This window comes from Heterodontus francisci, chromosome 17, assembly GCF_036365525.1.
Source record: "Heterodontus francisci isolate sHetFra1 chromosome 17, sHetFra1.hap1, whole genome shotgun sequence".
Lineage (NCBI taxonomy): Eukaryota > Metazoa > Chordata > Chondrichthyes > Heterodontiformes > Heterodontidae > Heterodontus > Heterodontus francisci.
The window spans coordinates 78,715,168-78,740,977 of record NC_090387.1 but is presented as its reverse complement, the minus strand read 5'-3'; the positions used below and the strand labels follow the sequence as shown (position 1 = coordinate 78,740,977).

The 25,810-nt window shown below is 45.4% G+C and overlaps 1 protein-coding gene across 6 annotated transcripts in view; it reads left to right on the top strand.

Annotated features, from left to right (window-relative positions):
* The first annotated feature begins 23,997 nt into the window (after positions 1 to 23,997).
* elmo3 (engulfment and cell motility 3) overlaps positions 23,998 to 25,810 on the top strand; it is a 201,421-nt gene continuing 199,608 nt past the window's right edge. For 3 of the 6 annotated variants that reach the window (XM_068049746.1, XM_068049748.1, XM_068049743.1), the window contains exon 1: positions 23,998 to 24,115. The gene's annotated coding sequence lies outside the window, so the exon portion shown is untranslated. Of the gene's footprint in view, positions 24,150 to 25,810 lie in introns of all 6 variants that reach the window. The other 3 variants (XM_068049745.1, XM_068049744.1, XM_068049747.1) reach the window with 2 other exon arrangements.

Genomic DNA, 25,810 nt, shown 5'->3' with positions numbered 1-25,810 from the left:
AAAGATAGTATTAGATTAAAAGAAAAGGCTTAAAATGTTGCAAAGAGTAGTAGCAAGTCTAAGGATTGGGAGTGTTTTAGAAACCAGCAAAGGGACACCAAAAAGTTGATAAAAAAAAGGGAAGAAATAGAATGAGAGTAAACTAGCCAGTAATATAAAAACAGATTGTATGAGCTTTTACAAGTATATAAAAAGCAAAAGAGTAGTTAAAGTAAACGTTGGTCCCTTAGAAGCAGAGACAGGAGAAATTATCGTGGGGAATGAGGAAATGGCAGAGAAGTTGAACAAATATTTTATCTCTGTATTCACAGTAGAAGACACAAATTATATACCAGAAATAGAGGGTAACCTAGGGGCTAATAAAAGTGAGGAAATTAGGTAATTAATATCAGCAGCGAAAAAGTACTGTCGAAACTTAAGGGTCTAAAATCTGACAAATCCCCAGGACCTGATGGCCTACACCCTAGGGTTCTAAATGAGATGGGTGCAGAGATAGTGAACGCACCGGTTATGATTTTGCAAAATTCCCTAGATTCTGGAACAGTCCCAGCAGATTGGAAGTTAGCAAATGTAACACCACTATTCAAGAAATGAGGCAGAGAGAAAACAATGAAGTACAGGCCAGTTAGCCTGACATCAGTCATCGGGAAAGTGCTGGAGTCTATTATTAAGGCAATCTTAACAATGCACTTAGAAAAGCACAGTATGGTTAGAACAAGTTAATATGGTTTTATGAAAGGGAAATTCTGTTTGACAAATTTATTAGAGCTTTTTGAGGACGTGACTAGTAGGTTTGATAAAGGGGAGTCAGTAGATGTAGTATACTTGGATTTCCAAAAGGCATTCGATAAGGTGCCACACAAAAGGTTCATACACAAGATAGGGGCTCATGGAGTTGAGGGTGGTATATTAGCATGGATAGAGGATTGGTTAACGGACAGGAAGCAGATTGAGGATAAATGGAGCATTTTTAATTTGGCAGGCTGTGACTAGTGGAGTGACGCAAGGATCAGAACTGGGGCCTTGGCTATTTACAATGCCTTAGACAAAGAGACTGAGAGTAACATATCTCAGTTTGCTGACGATACAAAGCTAGGTGAGAATGTAAGCTGTGAGGAAGACACTGCAAAGAGATATGGACAGGTTAACTGAGTGGGCAACAAGGTGGCAGATGGGGTATGAAGTGGGGAAGTGTGAAGCTATTCACTTTGGTCATAAGAATAGAAAAGCAGAATTTTTTTTATAAGACATGAAACTTGTAAATGTTGATGTTCAGAGAGACTTGAGTATACTCGTACAAGGAACACAACCTTAGCATGCAGGTACAGCAAGCAATCAGGAAGGCAAATGGCATGTTGGCCTTTACTGCAGGGGGATTGAAGTAGAAGAATAAAGAAATCTTGCTACAATTGTACAGGGCATTGGTGAGACCACACCTATAGTACTGTGTGCAGTTTTGGTCTCCATATTTAAGGAAGGATATACTTGCACTGGAGGCAGCTCAGCGAAGGTTCACTAAATTGACCCCTGGGATGAGAGTATTGTCCTATGACAAGAGGCTGAGTAAATTGAGTCAACACTCTCTGGAATTTAGAAGAATGAAAGGTGATCTCATCCAAACATTCAAGATTATGAAGGGGATTGACAGGGTAGTTCGTGAGACATTGTTTCCTTTGGCTGGGAAATCTAAAACACTGGGGCACAGTTTCAGGATAAGGGGCTGATTCATTTAGGACTGAGATGAGGAGAAATTTCTTCTTCCAAAGAGTGAATCTTTGAAATGTTCTACCCCAGAGGGCTGTGGATGCTCCATCATTGAATATATTTAAGGCTGGGAAAGACAGATTTTTGGTGGCTCAGGGACTCAAGGAATATGGGGAGCGGGCGGGAAAGTGGGGTTGAAGCCAAGATCAGACATGATCATATTGAATGGCAGAGCAGACTCGACAGGCAGCATGGTCTATTCCTGCTCCTATTTCTTATGCTCTTATGTACCCAAGGGCACCATCTGCCCATTGAATTGTGCCCAAGTCTGAGGGGAGGAAGAACACAAAGTATGGCTTACTTCAGGAAACTCATTTCTTTTTGACACTAAGGCCTGAATTTTCCTAATGCCACGCACTACGGAGTTAGCCAGGAAATACACCCACTTGTTGCCAGATCCCCCTCTCACTCACTGCCCAAACCCTCCTCCCGTTGCCCAAAGCCCCAATCCATCTATTGCCCAGAACTCCCACCCACCATTGCCTGTTGCCCCGGCCTGGTCTCCTGTGTTGGGATCATTAGGTATTCATGCTCGGCACTAGACAGGATTCCTGCCATCAGCCATCAATGTGGTGGTGTCAGAAAACCCCCCACTACAGCATGCAAATAGGTGAAGGTGGCACTAAAGGGGCCACCAGACTTTGAGGACTGCAGCAGGACATCGACTGAAGGCCTTGTCTGAGAACGAAGTGAGAGGAAGCCACAAATGGCCATTGTCTGCATTTGTCATCTATGGAGCCACTTCCACTGCTACTCTGCACACTTCACCTGGTGGTCTTGGAGAGTGCCGGAAACTGGGGCAGAGGGGAGGGAAATACATCCGAGACATGGGCATTGCCTGCCCCTATTCTCCTCTCTGTAATGGAAAAGTCACTTAAACCATCAACTATCTTCCAAGGCTGTTAAGCAAAAGCAAACTCAAGCAGGGCTACATAGCAAGAGGTCTAAGATAGAAATCCAGAGAGGTTGTTTTAAAACTGTATTTGGCCTGGTTGGGATCACATCTGGAGCACTGTGTGCAGTTCCAGACTCCCTGTTTCAAAAAGGATATCATTGGAGAAGGCCATTCAGGTATTGGTTTACAGAGAATGATATTCACTTATTGTAGGAAGTACAGAGAAGGATATTCAGTTATTGGGGTACAGAGAAGGATACTCAATTACTGTGGTAGTTACGATCCACATCGGGATCAACCAAACAAAACAATAGCATTCACCAAACGACCACAATGGAAAAAAATCGATAAACAAGATTTCACCTTAGTTTGTATTTTAATTTAACAGTCAAATCAAAGTCAATGTGAATTATACATTATACAGTGGATTTATTTTATTCTTTCATGGGATGTGGGTGTTGCTGGCAAGATCAGCATTTGTTGCCCATCCCTAATTGCCCTTGAGAAGGTGGTGGTGAGCTGCCTGCCTGAACCGTTACAGTCCATCTGGTGTAGGTATACCCACAGTGCTGTTAGGAAGGGAGTTCCAGGATTTTGACCCAGCGACAGTGAAGGAACGGCGATATAGTTCCAAGTCAGGATGGTGTGTGACTTGGAGGGGAACTTGCAGGTGGTGGTGTTCCCATGCATTTGCTGCCCTTATCCTTCTAGTTGGTACAGGTTGTGGGTTTGGAAGGTGCTGTCGAAGGAGCCTTGGTGATTTGCTGCAGTGTATCTTGTAGATGGTACACACTGCTGCCACTGTGCGTCAGTGGCGGAGGGACTGAACGTTTAATGTGGTGGATGGGGCGACGATCAAGTAGGCTGATTTGTCCTGGATGTTTTTGAGATTCCTTAGTGTTGTTGGAGTCACACCCATCCAGGCAAGTGGAGAGTATTCCATCACACTCCTAACTTGTGCCTTGTAGATGGTGGACAGACTTTGGGCAGTCAGGATACAAGTTAGACGTTGCTTTATTCAAGGCCGCCTGCTAGTGGTTGGTGGTGAATGTTCCGTGGCAATTATGTCGACTGTGAGCTCACATGTAGGCTAAGTCCAATAAAGAACAGGTGAGGAGATGAAACTCCGACTGACCAAAACTACAAAGGCACAAAATGTCGAATGCCGCCACTACTATTCTCCAGGCACATCTCCAAAATGAGGCTCGGCTCCTACCTAAACAGGTTCCCAAATCCAGACCTATTAACAGCTGTAGATGAATGTGGATGTCCATTAAAAAGGTTGGTATACCAAAACAAACTGATAGCTTCACTAACCGACAAAAATTCTGACAATGATGGCTTTCCTTCAAATATAACTAACGGAGAGGAAAATCTCCACCATAGCCTCCGAGTACTATCAGGATAGTGACTGAACTGTGACAGAGGCCGTTGCCCCTTTTTAAAAAAGCATTGTAACCTTTATTGCAACATTGAACTACCAGATGTTCCGGGTGTAACCATTTTAATCAGGTATCGGGGTGAGGTACAAGGACTGCTCGTTACAACCAGAACATGTCTGTTCTAATCTCAGTTATACTTATTGAACCCGAATTCCCTGTGTGTGCAGTCACTTATGCATAGCATACTAACAATATGGACTTTCATCACACTTCCCCTCACTTGGGGATATTTTTTCATTTTCAGCAACCATCCATATCTTTGTGAAATCTATCAAACTCGGGTTATTTACCAGATCATAAGTGTTTAATCAATAGCAAAAATAAAACAAATGTGTCAATCAAGGTCAGCATGATTGAAACATGATAAAATGATCACATATCAAAGCTTTCCTTTTCTTCTACATTCATTATATAACCTCTTGACACAGCATCATCAATCACATTGTTTTTGCCTGCAACATGCATGATTTTAGTACAAATGGTTGCAGCATCGAACTCCAATGAAACAGTCTTTGTTTCATCATTTTGAACTTTTCCAAGAATACAAGTGGGTTGTGGCCTGTATAGCTTAGTACTTCTCCATTGCTGTTTATACATACACCACAAATTGTTGAAGAGCCAGTACAAGACTTAAAGCCTCTTTCTCAATGGTTGAGTACCTTCTTTGATGCTTATTAAGCTTTTTAGAGAAGACACTAACTGGCCATTCCATACCAGCATCATCTTGGAGTAGCACTGTTCCCACTCCTACATCAATAACCACCATGAATGACTTGCTAAAATCTGGTGCCGAAAGAACTGGCTCATTTATCAAAATGACCTTCAACTTCTCAAATGCCATTTGGTATGACTCTGACCACACAAACTTCACCTATTTCTTCAGCAGGTGCTTCAGTGGGGTGGCGACTGTGCTGAAATTGGAAACAAATTTCCTGTAGAACACATACATACAAGAAATCATCATACTTCTCTCTCTGTCCCAGGTACAGGAAAGTATTATTGTTTGAACCTGGCTTCTGGTGGCAACACTTGACCTTGACTGATGTGCTAGATAAGTGACCTTGGCCTTGGCAAACTCGCTCTTTGCCAGGTTTATGACAAGGTTAGCTTTGGTCAGTCTCTCAAACAGAGCTTTCAGCTGATTAAGATGGTCTTGCACACCAAGTATCATTATACACCAAAATGACGTCAAGGTACACCACACAATTATTCAGCTAGCAAGCACTTCATTTGTCAGTCTCTGATAGGTTGCCGGTGCATTTTTCACACCGAATGGCATGACTTTACACTGAAACAAACCATCTGGTGTCACAAAAGCAGAAACTTCTTTGGCTTGGTCAGTCAAGGTACTTGCCAATATCCTTTGAGCAAATTGATCTGACTAACAAAGGCTGAGTTCCCCACCTTATCGATTGAGTCGTGGAATCGGAGAGGAGTCTGTCTTAGTTATTGGATTAACCTTTTGGTAATCAATACAGAACCTTTGGGAACCATCTGGTTTTGGTACAAATAGGATAGGGGAAATCCAACTACTCTGACTGGGTTCATTTATGTCATTGTCTAACATGAACTCAACGCCCTCTCTGACCTTTGCTAATTTGCTTGGATTGAGTCTGTAGGGGGTTTGTTTGATTGGTTTAGCTTCCCTTACATCAACATTATGAATATCCAGAGATGTGCAACCTGGTTTATTACACATACATGCTTATACTCTTTCCCCAGGTCAGTTACATCTTTTGTCTGATGCTCCAGCAGATAGTGTAGCACTTCATCCAGATTTTCTACCACTTCTCTGTTTGACAGCTTCACTGCAGAAGGCTCTATCTGAGAACTTTCAGTCATACACACACCAGCTAGTTCATCATACACCTCACTATTACCATTTATATTCTCTACCAGCTGTGCTACGCCTACTAGCTGACTACGTTCATGTTCATAGTACCTCTTCAGCATGTTAACATGACATACTCTGACTCATTCTTCTGTCTGGGATACTGGCCACATAGTTTACATCACTGAGTCCACTAAACCTAGCTTTCACTGGCTCGGCAGGCAAAGGCAGCAACACTAGCACATTATCCCCTGGTTTAAAATTACATGCCTTGGCTGTTTTGTCTGTTTGTGCTTTTTATTTTTTTTATTTTAGAGATACAGCACTGAAACAGGCCCTTCGGCCCACCGAGTCTGTGCTGACCAACAACCACCCATTTATACTAGCCCTACAGTAATCCCATAATTCCTACCACCTACCTACACTAGGGGCAATTTACAATGGCCAATTTACCTATCACCTGTAAATCTTTGGCTGTGGGAGGAAATCAGAGCACCTGGCGAAAACCCACGCGATCACAGGGAGAACTTGCAAACTCCGCACAGGCAGTACCCAGAATCGAACCCGGGTCCCTGGAGCTGTAAGACTGCGGGGCTAACCACTGCGCCACTGTGCTGTCATCACTTGCTGAGAAGCTTGGAGATGTTCTCTAGCCACCACACAAGCTTTTGAGAATATTCCCTGAAATTTTAACACATAATCCAGGAGGTTAGTTTCATTATCTTGTGCCAAAAATTTCCTTAATGAGCTTAAGGGGACCCCTAAACTCATGGCCATAGACCAGTTCAAATGGGCTGAAACCAGTAGATGCATTTGACGTGTCCCTAGTCACAAACAACAAGAAAGGTATCCCTTTATCACAATCCTCGGGATACTCATGACAATATGCCCTAATCATACTCTTTAGGGTCTGTTGATATCTCTCCAAAGCACCTTAGGATTAAGGGTAATAAGTAGACAACTTGAGCTGCTTCACTCCTAACTCAAACATGACTTCCTGAAACACACCTGACATGAAATTTGATCCCTGGTCAGACTGAATTTCTTTTGACAACCCATATCTAGTCAAAAACAGGACTAACTTCTCAATCACAACTTTCACAGTGATCTTTTTCAACAGTATTGCCTCTGGAAATCAAATGGATAAATTCATGATTGTCAAGACATACTTATGATCCAATTTAGTCTTGGGCAAGGGTCCAATACAATCCACATGAGCCCTTTTAAACAGTTCATTAAATGCAGAAATTGGTATTATTGGAGCAGGCTTCCCAACCATCTGATATGTGTGACATGATTTACCAAAGTCAACCACATCTTTGTGCAACTTCAGCCAATAAAAATGTGTCATTATCCTAGCCTGAGTCTTCGAATACGCAAATGACCTGAGACCAGAATATCATGGGCAATTCTCAAAATCTCATTGCAGTAGCAAGGAGGGACAACAATTTGATGGACTCCAGCCCAGTCCTCTTCAGCAGGCCTCTGGGGAGGTCTCCACTTCCTCATCAAAATACCATTTTTGACATAATAACACTCAGGGACCTTTTCAACCTCTGCCTCAGAACAAGCTGTCTGAGACAAGCTTCTCAAATCAGGGTCAGCCTGTTGTGCCTTAATGAAGATCTGATCAACAATTCACCATTGTTAACATTGGAGCCTTTAACACCAACATCCCCATCCAAATCCCTGAAAAAGGTTTCAGCCAACCAAACACCCAAATTGTCCTCCACAACAACTGAATCCATCTTATCTTGTTAACCCTATGAGCCTGGGTCCCAGTTACAACACAATCTGGGAATATTCCAGGAAATTCTTCCTGCAAATTCTCAGTTTCAGCAGCCTAAGCTGGTCATTTCCTAGCAAAAATATCCACACCTTCAATAGGCAAACTAGGAACGACACCAACAATAACAGGACCAGTGAATAAGTCACATTTCAATTCAACCCTATACAAAGGAACAGGTAAATAACATTCATCAATGCCCTTAACTAATGCTTTTGCATTCATTGAACTATCTTGGGGGGGTGGGGGGGGGGAGTTGGAAAGTTCATGTCACCTGCCAACAACAGATACTGTGCTGCCCCTATATCCCTAAGATAACAATTGACTTGTCTGCCTCACCAGACAAATATGGGGTAACTTCATCAAACAGAAAACTTCTATAGCTTTCTGCAACCCGATTCACTCTATCAGTGAATGGGGGAGAAAGTACCTGCTTGTCATGAACTTTACCTGCTAGGACAATATTTTCTGGAGGGACATCATTTGACTGTACAAATGTGACAGGTTTGTTTGTCAACTTCCAACACTCAGCCTTCGCATGTCTCTTCTTATGACAATAATGGCATGTTGGTCTCCTTGAAGCAAACTTGCCCTCCGAATTTTAACTTTTATTAATCTGAGGAATGCCTGTGTCTTTGGCTTTGCCATCTTTCTCAGCACAGCCAGATTTCTTTTCATTATCAAAATTCCTATCTCTCCAATTTCTCTGGAAATTTCTGAACTGAGACCTATTATTAATATTCTTGTGCGTCAATTCATAATCATTTGCCACTACTGCAGCTTTCTTTGTCTCACAAACTCTGTGTCCTTCCAGGTGGGACTTTATTCTCAAAGGGACACTATTTTTGAATCCTTCCATCAAAATCACTTCCCTAAGGCTCTTGAAGTTTTGTTCAACCTTCATCAATCTCGACCACCTATCAAAAATCATTTCCTCTCTCTAGCAAATTCCACATAAATTTGGCCCTGTTTCCTTTTCAAAGTTCTGAATTTCTGTCTGTTGGTCTCTGGTATTAACTCATAAGCATTGAGAACACCAGCCTTTACTCTGCATAGTCACGCGAATGCTCTTTTGAGAGATCCAAAACTTTCCTCACGAAAACACTCTGTAGGAGCATAGTCCAATATTTTTCAGGCCAAGTCAAACACTTGGCAATTTTCTCAAATGACACATGTAAGTTTCTATTCCGTCCTCACTAAATCTAGGTACCAAATGAATATTTTTCATCAAATCAAAACCAAGAGGCATTTTCTTTGTGTCAGCATTACTTTTCATCTTCAATTCAAGTTTGCATAATTTGAACTGATGCTCCATTTCAGAGTTTCTCAATTTAATTCTGACTAGTACTATTTGAACATTAGCACAAATGTCCAAATCTTGCTTGAACTTCATGTAACTAGCCAATTCTTAGATGATCTCTGCTTCCTTAGTTCCTGGGCTTACGCTGACACCCACATGCGCTACCACAGCAATCAAATCAACTTTTCTCAACTGTTGTAATGTACTGACAGACAAGTCTCTCTTAACAAATGCTTGAACATCAATAATTCTCATGTTGATTTACACAATCAATACAGCAAGGGCAAATGTGAAATCTTATTTGTTTGAATTCAGCAAAGCTACAGTGCACTTGTGTCAAAGCGTAATTTGGATTCCAAACGAGGCCCCATTTTGTTATGATCCATGTTGGGATCAACCGAACAAAAGCCTTCACCAAATGACCACAACGAAAAAAATTGATCAACAAGATTTCACCTTAGTTTTGTATTTTAATTTAATGGTCAAATCAAATTCAACATGAATTATACATTATACAGTGGTACATCTAAGTTAGATGTTGCTTTATTCCAAGGCAACCTGCTAGTGGTCCGTAGTAAATGTTCTGTTGCAATTATGTTGACTGTGAGCTCACATGTAGGCTAAGTCCAATATGTCTAAAGAACAGGTGAGGAGATGAAACTCCGACTGACCAAAACTCCAAAGGCTCAAAATGTCGAATGCCGCCACTACTATTCTCCAGGGAAATCTCCAAAATGATGCTCGGCTCCCACCTAAACAAGTTTCCCAATCCAGTACTATTAACAGCTGTAGGCGAAGTCCACACAATAGTAGGCATTCCAAAACAAACTGACAGCTACATCAACCGACAAAAATTCTGATGATAATGACTTTCCTTCAAATATAACTAACAAAGAGGAAAATCTCCACCATAGCCTCCGAATACTATCAGGAAAGCGACCAGACGGTGAGAGAGGCCTTTGCCCCTTTTAAAAAAATATGGTAACCATTATTGCAACATTAAAGTACCAGATGTTCCGAAAGCAACCATTTTCATCTATTTTGATACAAGGCATGAGAAGTAAGGGAGAAGGACCTCTAGTTACAACCAGAACATGTCTCTTCTAATCTCTGCTATACCTTTGAACCCAATGCCCTGTGTGTGCAGTCACTTATGCACTGACTACATAGCTTTGTAGCATACTAACAATATGGAATTTCATCACAGGGTACAGAGAAGGATATACAATTATTTTTTACTCGTTCATGGGATGTGGGCATCGCTGGCTAGGCCAACATTTATTGTCCATCCCTAATTGCCCATGAGAAGGCCTTCTTGAACCACTGCAGTCCATGTGGGGTAGGTACACCCACAGTGCTGTTAGGAAGGGAGTTCCAGGATTTTGACCCAGGGACAGTGAAGGAACAGCGATATATTCCAAGTCAGGATGGTGTGTGGCTTGGAGGGGAACTTGCAGGTGGAGGTGTTCCCATGCATCTGCTGCCTTTGTCCTTCTAGTTGGTAGAGGTCGCGGGTTTGGAAGGTGCTGTCGAAGGAGCCTTGGTGCATTGCTGCAGTGCATCTTATAGATGGTACACACTGTTGCCATTGTGCGTCAATGGTGGAGGGAGTGAATGTTTGTTTGTGGATGGGGTGCCAATCAAGCATGTTGCTTTATTCTGGATGGTGTCAAGATTCTTGAGTGTTGTTGGAGCTGCACCCGTCCAGGCATGTGGAGAGTATTCCATCACACTCCTGACTTGTGCCTTGTAGATAATGGACAAATTTTGGGGAGTCAGGAGATGAGTTACTCACTGCAGGATTCCCAGCCTCTGACCTGCTCTTATAGCCACGGCATTTATATGGCTACTCCAGTTCAGTTTCTGGTCAATGGTAACCCCCAGGATGTTGATAGTGGGGGATTCAGCGATTGTAATGCCGTTGAATGTCATGGGGAGATGGTTAGATTCTCTCTTGTTGGAGATGGTCATTGCCTGACACTTGTGTGGCGCAAATTCCACTTATCAGCCCAAGCCTGGATATTGTCCAGGTCTTGCTGCATTTCTACATGGACTGCTTCAGTATCTGAGGAGTCACGAATGGTGCTGAACATTGTGCAATCATCAGCGAACATCCCCACTTCTGACCTTATGATTGAAGGAAGGTCATTGATGAAGCAGCTGAAGATGGTTGGGCCTAGGACACTACCCTGAGGAACTCCTGCAGTGATGTTCTGGAGTTAAGATGATTGACCTCCAACAACTGCAACCATCTTTCTCTGTGCTAGGTATGACTCCAGCCAGCGGAGAGTTTTCCCCCTGTTTCCCATTGACTCCAGTTTTGGTAGGGCTCCTTGATGCCATACTCGGTCAAATGCTGCCTTGATGTCAAAGGCTGTCACTGTCACCTCAATTATTTGGGTACAGAGAAGGACCTTCAGTTATTGGAGGGGGTGCAGTGAAAGATATGGTACAGAGAAGGATGTTCAGTTATTAGAGTTGTTATGATCCATGTTGGGATCAACCGAACAAACGAATAGCGTTCACCAAATGACCACAACAAAAAAAATCAATAAATGAGATTTCACCTTAGTTTGGTATTTTAATTTAACAGTCAAATCAAAGTCAATTTGAATTACAGTGGATAAAACAAAGTTTGACCTTGCTTTATTCCAAGGCCACCTGTTAGTGGTCCTGTTATGGACAGGTGTTAAGGGGTGTGGGCGGTTCCCACTGTTCACCTCCCAACTGACCGCAATCGTGTTTTGTTTAAAATGACGAGTTAGCTCCTGAACGTCTTACTTGCCAAATAAACAGACAGTGACAGGTTTTCTTGTAGGTTTCTTGTCGGAAGATCAACTATTTATTCAACAATATTCATTCCCTGAAATGTTTGCATCCCCACACACGTACACATTCACTCTCACATGCACTCTCAAGAGACGGTAGATAGAAGGTAAATAGTAAGAGTTCAAGGTATGGTCGGTTGTGCTTTATGGTAAACGTGTTGAATCTTCTAAGTAGGCCAGTCACTTTTAAAGGTGCAGGCCTGGGTGTTTCTAGTCTTGAACTTGTTGAGCTGTTGTAAATTTCTGGTGATTTAAGATTTCGGACTGGAGGTGGTGGTCACTTTCAGTCCTCTGCTGCACCAAGTTGAAGTGTAGAATTAGCAACAGGGCTGCTTCTTCTCGTTTAGGCTGAATCTTTACAGAGCCTCTCGCTGGACTGTCTTTTCTGTGATGCTTCTGTGATCTCGGTCTCTCTCTCTCTCAGCCTTGTTGGAATTCAAGATATGTTTTCTGTGTGGTTGAGGAGAGACCAGCTGACCTTGATGTCTGAAATTCTGTACTGGCTAGACCCTCCTTTGATCCTCAAAACAATCACCTTTTAAGGTGAACTTACAAGTTCTGATGAAAGGTCACAGACCTGAAATGTTAACTCTGTTTCTCTCTCCATAGATGCTGCCAGACCTGCTGAGTATTTCCAGCATTATCTGTTTTCGTTACAAGTGTTATTTCCTCCTATGTGACTTAAGGTTTCAGTTCTTGCTGGGCTGCACAATACCCTTTTGATGGCTCCATTTTGAGGACATGAGGGATGTTCACACCCCATTGTAGTGAGGTTAGTTGGAGATGAAAAGTCTGGGGAAGGCCTTTGTCTTAGTTTGTTTGCGTCTAGCTCACATCCATGTGTGATTATGTCTTATTTCCATACAGACAGAGCTGATTGGCTTTCAGTGTTAGTAGACAATGGATGTGGATTACAGTGCATAGAATCATAGAAAGTTTAGGACACAGAAAGAGGCCACTTGGTCCACTGTGTCTGCATGGCCGAAAAACGAGCCACCCAGTAAATCCCACTTTCCAGCGTTTGGTCCGTAGCCCTGCAGGGTACGTCACTTGAGGTGCATATCGAGACATCTTTTAAATGAGTGTCCTCCGTTTTATTGACAGCCAATGTCCCAATCTTTTTAAATCTGTTCTAAGTTTTATCACATTTCAGTTTTTTTTCTGTATTTTCATCGCTACACTCCTTCTGTGCGGTAAATGAGTCTATGACTCTATGACTCCTCGTGAGCATGACAGGTCTGCAGTAAATGTTCCATTGCAGTTATGTTGACTGTGAGCTCACACGTAGGCTAAGTCCAGTATGTCTAAAGAACAGGTGAGGAGATGAAACTCCGACTGACCAAAACTCCAAAGGCACAAAATGTCGAATGCCGCCACTACTATTCTCCAGGGAAATCTCCAAAATGGCGCTCAGCTCCCACCTAAACATGTTCCCCAATCCAGTGCTATGCAGATGAATGTCGATGTCCACACAAAACTAGGTATCCCAGAACAAACTGACAGTTTCACTAACCGACAAAAATTCTGATGGTGATGGCTTTCCTTCAAATATAACTAACAAAGCGGATCCTTCGAGTACTATCAGGATAGTGAATGAACTGTGAGAGAGGCCCTTGTCCCTTTTTTAAAAAACGTTGTAACCTTTATTACAATATTGAAGTACCAGATGTTCCGGGTGTAACCATTTTCATCAGGCATCAGGGGTGAGGTACAAGGACCAGAACATGTCTCTTCTAGTCTCTGTTGTACCGTTGAACCCGAATTCCCTGAATCTGCAATCACTTATGCACTGACTACATAGCTTTGTAGCATACTAACAATATGGACTTTCATCATAGGGTACAGAGAAGGATAGTCAGTTATTGTGGTACACGGAAGGATATTCAGGTATTGATTCCCCTTTATCTAATCTCCTAGTTACATCCTAAAAAAACTCTAATAAATTTGTCAAATCTGTCCCTGAGTCCCTTCCTCTGAACAAGAGCTCCTGCCCCCATGTGACCCTGGCAATACCCGCCCCCCTCCCAATCCCCGTCCTGGCACCTTCTCCCCATTTGTACTTACATCTGGCAGTTCCCTTGGTGCACCATCATTCCTGCCACTGCATGCTGGCTCTCCCAATAGCTTCCTGAGAGAGCCTGCACTTATCCCCCGCTGCTTTGCCGCCTCGTTTCACCAGGCGGGGCTCAGATGCCCCGTGTACCTGTGCACCATCGGTAAAATGAGAAATGTGCTGTAAACTGTTAATTGACCTTTCAACGACCTTAATTGCTGTCCTGCCACCTCGATGTCAGAGGTCCTCCCTCTGTGGCTCCCGTCATTGGTAAAGTTTGGAAGCGACCTCAAAGCATCGCACTTCCGGCCAAACACAGTCCATTCCCAATTTATGACCACCATGGCACCCTCCCCCCACACCCACCCACCACCACAACACCGCCGCCTCCCCCCGGCTTCCAAACTCGCCCTAAATAGCTCAGTAAAATTCCTGCCTATGTCTCCATTTATAAAGCCCAGGATCCCAAAGGCCTTTTTAACCACCTCCGCAACCAACCCTGCCACCTTCTGATTTTTATAACTGCACATTTAAAAGGCATTCATACCAGATTAGTGACAAGAAGTGGAGAGATTATACAGTCCTGTATAAAAATCTATCTCGTCAGAGTTGAAGCAAAGTTCAGCACCTCAGTGGGATTACAGAATGATGTTAGTGAGGGACGGGGGTTAGTGGAGGAGGGGTAAGTGGGGGAGGGTTTAATGGGGGAGAGGGGTGAATGGGGGAGAGGGGTGAATGGGGGAGAGGGATGAGTGGGAGAGATGGGTTAATGGGGAGAGGGGTTAATGGGGGAAAGGGGTTTGTTAGTGAGAATGAATCTGAAAGAATCACTTGACACTTGGGTCTTCTCCAAATGCCAAACAGTTTATTGGATTACGCCGGCGGGGAGCAGGTCACTGGGCAATCCAGATTCCTCTCCGCCGAACAAAGGAAAATCATCAATACTTGTACAGTTTCAAACAGTTACTCAGCCCATCCCGGCTGGACAGGGTCCAATCATAGTGATTATAAATTATATACATTGATCAGTAGAACCAATGAAATGGGTTACTAGACATTGGGGGACTGCGTGGTCAGCTCATGCTCTTGGACAGCTAGGGGTTACTCATGTGTACATGATGTCTTCCAGATCCCCTGCTTCACCGCCCTTGGGCCTTATGTATACATAACATCTTATCTTAACCCTGTTACAGGCTGGTGACTTTGTCAGCATTCCAACTTTGTCGACATTTCATAAGGGCATCGGCTAGAGGCCACGATTAGACTCTGCTGAATTTATGTGAATCATCCCTTGTAAGGAATGTGGTCAAGTTCGCTGAGTCCCATGATGCCTTGCAAACATTTCATTGCTAGCTAGAATTATATGTTATTGGTTATTCACATAGTATTTATTGCAGGTGCCTCTGCCCTGGGAATACACTTCAACAGGTTAGTGGTTGGAGGGTTTAGTGGGTGGAGGGGTTAGTGGGGGAGGGGCTTAATGCTGGAGAGGAGTTAGTAGGGGAGGGGTTATGAGTGAGGAGTAAGTGGCGTGTGGTTAATGAGGAAGGGTTTAGTGGAGGACAGGGGTTGGGGGAGGGGTTAGGGAGTGGGGTTAAGTGGCGGAGAAGGGTAAGTGGGAAAGAGGGGTTAGTGGAGGAGGGTTTAGTGGAGGGGAGGTTTTGGTAGTATAGGGGTTAATGGGAGAGGGGTAAGTGAGGGAGGGGATAATGAGGGAGGGGTTAGTGAGGGAGCAGTGAATGGGGCAGGGATTAATGGGGAGGGTTTATGCCGGTAGGGCTTAGTGGAGGGGTTTAGTGGGAGATGGATTAGTGGGAAGTCGTGTGTCGCTCCTGCTACTGGGGCAGTTGTGATAAGCTGCTTCTATTGAGGGTAGTCGTGTTAATTTCCTGTTATCGGAGACAGTTGTCAGGAAAAACAGGAGACTTCATCTGGAACAAGACGGAATAGTTGATCAGGATACCCATACGATGGGCACTCGGCAGAACTGAGGAATGTCTATCATGAGGGCCAGCAAGAAATGAATTCCAGCGGACTCTCATCGATTCACATAGTTGTCCCAATCACAGGGAACCAGGAACAAGGCTGATCCACTTCCTTGTAGCTGAGTCACACAGATGCATTGAGACTGAGGCAAACTTTCCTGAGAAACTAATCCACTTGAAAATTAAACTTTTACTTTAATACATTCCTCTTTAGATCCAGCCTACAGTACACAGGGAGGAAAGAGACATAGGATGTACACAAATCTGGGTAGATTGCAAAGATGAAGCATCGACCTTCATAAACACAGCCACAGGTTTGCATGATACTCATTGAGATCCTGTTGGAGGGAGATCCTATTTTCCAAAGAAAAACATCTTGATAAATGGAATATTCTTAAATTTCAGCTGAACTCTTACATATAAAACTACAATGGCTATGTGAGAATTATTTAAACCCGCAATCTAATCAAGGGATTCAGATGGTTTATACATGGAATAATGGATACCTGGGAGTGAGTTACAAGCTGGAATCTAGTCAAGGGTTCAGATGGTTTATACATGGAATAATGGATACCTGGGAGTGAGTTACAAGCTGGAATCTAGTCAAGGGTTCAGATGGTTTATACATGGAATAATGGATACCTGGGAGTGAGTTACAAGCTGGAATCTAATCTATTCTAGTCTAATCACACAGCCACATACAGACTTTCATAAATAGAAATGCAGACATAAACACAATCACACAATCTACAAGAAGGATGAATGATCCGTGGCTAACTAAGGTGTTAAGGATGGTATCAAATTGAAAGTAAAGGCGTACAATGCTGCAAAGATTAGCAATAGACCAGAAGATTGGGAACATTTGAGAAACCAGCAAAGGTTGAGTAAAAAAAAATAAAGAGGAAGAAAATAGAATATGTGAGTAAACTCACAAGAAATACAAAAACAGATAGTAAAAGCTTCTACAAGTATATAAGAAAGAAGAGAGAAGCTAAAGTAAGTGTTGGCCTCTTAGAGGATGAGACTGGGGAATTAATAATGGGAAACCAGGAAATGGCAGAGACTCTGAACAAGTGTTTTGTATCTGTCTTCACAGTAGAAGACACAAATACATCCCAAAAATAGTAGAAAATCAGGAGCCAAAAGGGAGGGAGGAACTTAAAACAATCATTATAACTGGAGAAAAAGGCAAGTTTGAGGTTCTTGCAGCTTGTATAGACAAGAGCAAGGGCTGTAGTGTGGATGAGAAGACAGGCCATGGCACCATGTCAAGTGGGGGGAGTTAAAAGGAATTTAGTGGCAGTGGGAGACAGTATAGTCAGGGGGATTGACACTGTTCTCTACAGCTGAGAACGAGAATCCAGAAGGCTGTGTTGCCTGCCTGGTGCCAGGGTTCGGACATCTGCTTGGGGCTGGAGAGCAACTTGCAGTGGAGGGGTGGGGGGGCGGGGGGATCAGTTATCGTGGTCCATGTAAGTACCAATGACATAGGATTATGAAAGAGATTCTGTGTGGGAGTGTGAGGAGCTAGGCACTAAATTAAAAAGCAGAACCTCAAAGGTATTAATCTCTGGATTATTACCTGAGCCACATGCAAATTGGCATAGGGTAAATAAGATTAGAGAGATGAATGTGTGGTTCAAAGATCGGTGTGGAGGAAGTGGGTTCCAGTTCATGGGGCACTGGCACCAGTACTGGAGAAAGTGGGGGGCTGTACCATTGGGATGGACCACACCTGAACATGCTTGGTCCATGTGTTCTAGTGAGTTGTGTAACTAGGGAAGTAGAGAGAGTATTTTAGGATTCTGCAAAGGTGGACCAAGAAAAAAGATTAAGAAAGGAAAAATAGAATCAGAGTAAACTAGCGAGAAACATAAAAACGGACTGTAAAAGTTTCTATGGGTATGTAAAAAGGAAAAGATGAACAATAACAAATGTGGGTGCATTACAAGCGGAGTTAGGAGAATTTATATTGGGAAATAAAGAAATAGCAGAGAAGCTAAACAAATACTTCATGTCAGAGGAAAATACTAAAAACCTCCCAGAAATAATGGAGAATCAAGGGTCCAGTGTAAATGAGGGACTGCAAGATATTAATATTAATTTTAAAAAGTACTAGGGAAATTAATGGGTCTGAAAGTTGATAAATCCCCCCGACCTGATGATCTACATCCCAGGATGTTGAAAGAGGTGGCTGTAGATATAGTAGATGCAGTGGTCATCATCTTTTGAAATTCTATAGAGTCTGGAATGGTTCCTGCAGATTGGAAGGTGGCAATTGTAACCCCAATATTTAAGAAAGGAGGCAGAGAGAAAACAGGGAACTACAGACCTGTTAGTCTGGCATAATTCATAGGGAAAATGCTAGAATCTATAATAAAGGATATGATAACAGGACACATAGAAAATAATGATGGGATTGGGCAGAGTCAACATGGATTAATGAAAGGGAAATCATGTTTAATAAACCTTTTGGAGATTTTTGAGAATGGAACTAGCAGAATAGCTAAGGAGGAACTGGTGGATATGGTATATTTAGAGTTTCAGAAAACTTTTGATAAGATCCCACACAAGAGGTTAGTAAACAAAATTAGAGCACATGGGATTGGGGGGAATATACTGGCATGGATTGAGACTGGTTAACAGACAGAAAACAGAGAATTGGAATAAATGGGTCATTTTCAGGTTGGCAGCCTGTGACTAGTGGGGTACTGCAAGGATCAGTGCTTGGTCCCAGCTATTCCCAATCTATAACAGTGATTTGGATGTGGGAATTAAATGTAATATTTCCAAGTTTGCAGATGACACAGAACTAGTTGGAAGTGTGAATTGTGAGGAGGATGCAAAGACACTTCAAAGGGATTTGGAGAGGCTAAGCGAGTGGGCACAAATTTGACAGATGGAATACGATGTGGTGAAATGTGAGGTTATCCACTTTGGTCGGAAAAACAAAAATACAGAGTATTTCTTAAATGGTGAGAGGCTGGGAAGTGTTGAACTTCAAAGGGACTTGGGTGTCCTTGTTCATGAGTCACTGAAAGCTAACATGCAGGTAAAACTAGCAATTTGGAAGACAAACGGTATGTTGGCCTTCATTACAAGAGGATTTGAGTACAGGAGTAAAGATGTCTTACAGCAATTATATAGAGCCTTGATGAGACCACACCTGGAATATTGTGAGCAGTTTTGGTCTCCAGACCCAAGGAAAGATATACTTGCCATAGAGGGGGTGCAACGAAGATTCACCAAACTAATTGCTGGGATGGAGTATTTGTCCTATGAGGAAAGAGTAAATAGACTGGGTCTTTATTCTCTGGTGGTTAGAAGGATGAGAGGTGATCTCATTCAAACACACAAAATTCTTATAGGGCTCGACAGGGTAGATGCAGGAAGGATGATTCCCCTGGCTGGGGGGTCTAGAACGAGGCGACACAGTCTCAGAATTAAGGGGTAGGTCATTTAGGACTGTGATAAGGGGGAATTTCTTCACCCAGAGGGTGGTGAATCTTTGGAATTATGATAGCGATAGCGACATTTAAGAGGCATCTTGACAAATACATGAACAGGATGAGAATAGAGGGATACGGTCCCCGGAAGTGCAGAAGGTTTTAGTTTAGACAGGCATCAAGATCAGCGCAGGCTTGGAGGGCCGAATGGCCTGTTCCTGTGCTGTACTGTTCTGTGTTCTTTGTTCTTTGTACCCCAGAGGGCTGTTGAGACTCAGTCATTGAGTATGTTCAAGACAGCGATCAATAGATTTCTACAAATTAAAAACATCAAGGGATATGGGGATAGTGCAGGAAAATGGTGTTGAAGTAGAAGTTCAGCCATGTTCTCACTGAATGGCAGAGAGGGCTCAAAGGGCTGAATGGCCTACTCCTTCTCCTATTTCTTATGTTCTTATGTTCCCCATCATAGAACATAGAACATAGAACAGTACAGCACAGTACAGGCCCTTCGGCCCACGATGCTGTGCCGAACCTTTAACCTACTCTAAGATCAAACTACCGACCTACCCTTCATTCTACTATCATCCATGTACCTATCCAAGAGTCGCTTAAATGCCCCTAATGTATCTGCTTCTACTACCACCGCTGGCAGCGCATTCCACGCACCCACCACTCTCTGTGTAAAGAACCTACCTCTGACATCTCCCCGAAACCTTCCTCCAATCACCTTAAAATTATGCCCCCTGGTGATAGCTCTTTCCACCCTGGGAAAAAGTCTCTGGCTATCCACTCTATCTATGCCTCTCATCATCTTGTACCCCTCTATCAAGTCACCTCTCATCCTTCTTCACTCCAATGAGAAAAGCCCCAGCTCCCTCAATCTTTCTTCGTAGGACATGCCCTCCAGTCCAGGCAGCATCCTGGTAAATCTCCTCTGCACCGTCTCTAAAGCTTCCACATCCTTCCTATAATGAGGCGACCAGAACTGAACACAATATTCCAAGTGTGGTCGAACCAGGGCCTTATAGAGCTGCAGCATAACCTCGCGGCTCTTAAACTCAATCCCCCTGTTAATGAAAGCCAACACACCATACGCCTTCTTAACAACCCTATCAACTTGGGTGGCAACTTTGAGCGATCTATGGACATGGACCCCAAGATCCCTCTGTTCCTCCACACTACCAAGAATCCTGTCTTTAAGCCTGTATTCCGCATTCAAATTCGACCTTCCAAAATGAATCACTTCACACTTTTCCAGGTTGAACTCCATCTGCCACTTCTCAGCCCAGCTCTGCATCCTGTCAATGTCCCGTTGCAACCTACAACAGCCTTCCACACTATCCACAACTCCAGCAACCTTCGTGTCATCGGCAAACTTGCTAACCCAGCCTTCCACTTCCTCATCCAAGTCATTTATAAAAATCACAAAGAGCAGAGGTCCCAGAACAGATCCTTGTGGAACACCACTGGTCACCGAGCTCCATGCTGAATACTTTCCATCTACTACCACCCTCTGTCTTCTATGGGCTAGCCAATTTTGTATCCAGGCAGCCAACTTTCCCTGAATCCCATGCCTCCTTACTTTCTGAATGAGCCTACCATGGGGAACCTTATCAAATGCCTTGCTAAAATCCATATACACCACATCCACTGCTCTTCCTTCATCAATGTGTTTTGTCACATCTTCAAAGAATTCAATAAGGCTTGTGAGGCATGACCTGCCCTTCACAAAGCCATGCTGACTGTGTCTAATCAAACCATGCTTTTCCAAATAATCATAAATCCTGTCTCTCAGAATCCTCTCCAATAATTTGCCCACTACCGACGTAAGACTGACTGGTCTATAATTCCCAGGGTTATCCCTATTCCCTTTCTTGAACAAGGGAACAACATTTGCCACCCTCCAATCATCCGGTACTACTCCAGTGGACAGTGAAGACGCAAAGATCATCGCCAAAGGCGCAGCAATCTCTTCCCTCGCTTTCCGTAATATCCTTGGGTAAATCCCGTCTGGCCCCGGGGACTTATCTGTCCTCATATCATTCAAAATTTCCAGCATATCCTCCCTCTTAACCTCAACCTGTTCGAGCATATCAGCCTGCCCCCCGCTGTCCTCACAAAAGACCAGGTCCCTCTCACTAGTGAATACTGAAGCAAAGTATTCATTTAGGACCTCCCCTACCTCCTCCGACTCCAGGCACAAGTTCCCTCCACTATCCCTGATTGGCCCTACCCTCACTCTGGCCATCCTCTTGTTCCTCACATAAGTGTAGAACGCCATGGGATTTTCCTTAATCCTACCCGCCAAGACTTTTTCATGTCCCCTTCTAGCTCTCCTAAGTCCATTCTTCAGTTCCTTCCTGGCTACCTTGTAACCCTCTAGAGCCCTGTCTGATCCTTGCTTCCTCAACATTAAGTAAGCTTCCTTCTTCCTCTTGACTAGCTGTTCCACATCTGTTGTCATCCAAGGTTCCTTCACCCTACCATCCCTTCCTTGCCTCATCGGGACAAACCTATCCAGCAGTCGCAGCAAGTGCTCCCTAAACAACCTCCACATTTCTGTCGTGCATTTCCCTGAGAACATCTGTTCCCAATTTATGCTCCCCAGTTCCTGCCTAATAGCATTGTAATTCCCCCTCCCCCAATTAAATATTTTCCCATCTCGTCTGCTCCTGTCCTTCTCCATGACTATAGTAAAGGTCAGGGAGTTGTGGTCACTATCACCGAAATGCTCTCCCACCAATAGATCTGCCACCTGGCCTGGTTCGTTGCCAGGCACCAAGTCCAACATAGTCTCCCCTCTAGTAGGCCTATCTACATATTGAGTCAGGAAACATTCCTGGATACACCTGACAAAAACTGCTCCATCCAAACTATTTGCACCAAGGAGGTTCCAATCAATATTAGGGAAGTTGAAGTCACCCATGACAACAACCCTGTTACTTCTGCACCTTTCCAAAATCTGCCTCCCAATCTGTTCCTCTGTGTCTCTGTTGCTACTGGGGGGTCTATAGAAAACTCCCAACAAAGTGACTGCTCCTTTCCTGTTTCTGACTTCCACCCATAATGACTCAGTAGACAAACCCTCCTCGACAACCTCCCTTTCTGCAGCTGTGATACTATCCCTGATTAGCAATGCCACTCCCCCACCTCTTTTACCTCCCTCCCTATTCCTTTTGAAACATCTAAACCCCGGAACATCCAACATCCATTTCTGCTCCTGTGATATCCACGTCTCTATAATGGCCACAACATCATAGCTCCAAGTACTGATCCATGCTCTAAGTTCATCACCCTTATTCCTGACACTTCTTGCGTTAAAATAGACACACGTCAACCCATCATACTGGCTGCAACTTTGCCCTGTCAACTGTCTAACCTTCCTCGCAGACTCTCTGCACTCGGTATCTGCCTGTTCAACAGCTACCCCATCCACTGATCCGTGGCTCCGGTTCCCATCCCCCTGCCAAACTAGTTTGGCAAGGGTTGAGGGGGTGGGGTTTAACTGTTAAATACTGGAAATGGGGCCCCAACACATTGCATACCTACCCACTGCTTTTTCTTAACGGGATATCGAGGTTTCTGAGTCTCCTGATACACAGAGCTGGGACACAACAGGCTCACAGTACAGAAAACTGGATTTAAAGTTGTTGCTGCATGCGGTCCCCAGGAGAGAGTGGACGGGGGGGAAGAGAGCGGGCAGGGGGGGAGTGGGGAGAGAGCGGGTGGGTGGGCAGTGGGGGGGGAAGCGGGGAGTCAGTGGCCGGTGGGGGCGGGCGTGGGGAGGAGGGCGCACCTGCACCCACCAAGGTCTTCGCCCGCTCTTTCCCTGCTTCCCCGCCTGCTGCTCAGCCCCGCTTCCCCCTGCTCTCTCTGCGCTTCCCCGGGTTACGCAATGACACATCTGTACACGCGCCAACCAGTCCTGGCAATGTGGAACGCCACACACGCACAGCGAGCAGGAGCCTGTTTGTGCATATGCGTAGCTTGGCACAGTCTGATGATATCAGCGGCTGGGCTGCGTTGTCAAGAATCAAAAGCAAAATACTGCGGATGCTGGAAATCTGAAATAAAAACAAGAAATGCTGGAACCACTCAGCCGGTCTGGCAGCATCTGTGAAAAGAGAAGCAGAGTTAACGTTTCGGGTTAACTTTGCTTCTCTTTTCACAGATGCTGCAGACCTGCTGAGTGGTTCCAGCATTTCTTGTTTTTGTCAAGAATCACTTTGTTTAAAATTAAACCCTGCTATGGTTAAACCAGGCAAAGGCTGAGCGGGAACCCCTAGACCCCTTCTCACCTGGTCGTCACACTGTGTTGGGTGTATGACGGTATATGTGTTTGACTGTATGTGTGAATGTATGGCTATGCATGTTGTCTGCATGTTTGACTGCAGTTGTACTTGTGTTTTCTCTGCTTTCTCCCTCTCTCCACTCTTCAGACACAGCTGAGAGTGTAACCCACCTGCAGCAGAGAGCTCCTGTGTCGAGCTGACAGTGAGTTGGGGGTCTTGGGGTAGTGAGGGTGTGGGTGTGGCTGGGTATCTGGACCTCCCCTCGGTCTCCAGTCTGATCTGATCTCCTCAGCGGCTGACAAATCAGTTTCCTGCGGATGGAACTGGCGTGTGTCAGTTTCTAACCCGGAAGCCGAGTCCAGTCCCGGGAGAACCGCATTCCCTGCAGCATCTGGTCTCCAAAACTATTGACAAACTTTCTCGCCCTTTCCTCTCCTGTCAGCTGCATTTCGCGCTGTGGTCCGTGCTGACACCGAGGGCTCGGTGCCCGGTAAGAAGCAGCGCTCCCGGGGAGGGTAAGAAAAGTTGAGTGGATGTTGAACCGGACCGGAGGAGGTGAAGGAGAGACAGACATGGCCTGGGAGCCGGGTGGAGAGAGAGACTGTCCTGGGTGCAGCGCACTGCTTCTGTTTCACTTTACTTTCTCTGCTGTTTAAAGTTACTTGCTGGAACTGAAGAAGGCGATTGAAAGAGTGACAAACACACTGGGTCAGGAGGGAAGCCAGAGGGAAGCGCAGATTGAAAGTTGAGATCGGATCAGTTCCGAGGTGGGGAGGCTTAGACTGGCCAAAAGTTTTTTTCTAAAGAGTCATAAACTTTGGGGATGTTTCCTGCAAGCTGTGTAACTTTTTATTACTTTTAAAAAGTTTTTTAAACTTTTTACTCTTCCTCTCTGGGACTCGATCATTTTTCTATTGCTGCCCAGTTTTCCTTATTTAGAGCTGGGATGAGTGGCTGAAGCGCAGTGACTCCCTGGAAGGCTGCATTGGGGGTGGGGGGGGTGATGGTTGTGGGAGAACACTGTATCTGTCGGGTCCAGCATGTGGAATTTGGGAAGGGTAGGTTCACGGTTGAAGACAGTTTGTTTTCTATATAGTGGCTTCTTGTACTGACAAGTCGGTGATGATGTTTCAAGTGTTAGTCACTGATTAATCTTACACTTTGTGCCGAGAATGCTGGTCTCAAGGTGCTTGTTTACACAGGGTGGGTGCTCAGCTGCTCTGGGAGCCTCCCTTGTTTTACTATTAGCAGCTGCCGCCACAGCCTCTACTGAACTCTCCTCCGCATCCCCCGACCCCCTTCTTCCCCTCCCCCCCTCCCCCCGTCTTCCCCCCCCCCCCGTCTTCCCCCCCCCCCGTCTTCCCCCCCCCCCCGTCTTCCCCCCCCCCCCGTCTTCCCCCCCCCCCCGTCTTCCCCCCCCCCCGTCTTCCCCCCCCCCGTCTTCCCCCCCCCGTCTTCCCCCCCCCCGTCTTCCCCCCCCGTCTTCCCCCCCCCCGTCTTCCCCCCCCCGTCTTCCCCCCCCCCCCGTCTTCCCCCCCCCCGTCTTCCCCCCCCGTCTTCCCCCCCCCCCGTCTTCCCCCCCCCCCCGTCTTCCCCCCCCCCCCGTCTTCCCCCCCCCCGTCTTTCCCCCCCCCCCGTCTTCTTCCCCCCCCCGTCTTCTTCCCCCCCCCCCGTCTTCTTCCCCCCTCCCCCGTCTTCTTCCCCCCCTCCCCCGTCTTCTTCCCCCTCCCCCGTCGTCTTCCCCCTCCCCCCGTCGTCTTCCCCCCTCCCCCGTCGTCTTCCCCCCGCTCCCTCCCCGTCGTCTTCCCCCCCTCCCCGTCGTCTTCCCCCCTCCCCCGTCGTCTTCCCCCCTCCCCCGTCGTCTTCCCCCCTCCCCCGTCGTCTTCCCCCTCCCCCGTCGTCTTCCCCCCTCCCCCGTCGTCTTCCCCCCTCCCCCGTCGTCTTCCCCCCTCCCCCGTCGTCTTCCCCCCTCCCCCGTCGTCTTCCCCCCCTCCCCGTCGTCTTCCCCCCTCCCCCGTCGTCTTCCCCCTCCCCCGTCGTCTTCCCCCCTCCCCCGTCGTCTTCCCCCCTCCCCGTCGTCTTCCCCCCTCCCCGTCGTCTTCCCCCCTCCCCCGTCGTCTTCCCCCCTCCCCCGTCGTCTTCCCCCCTCCCCCGTCGTCTTCCCCCCTCCCCCATCCCCCTCCCC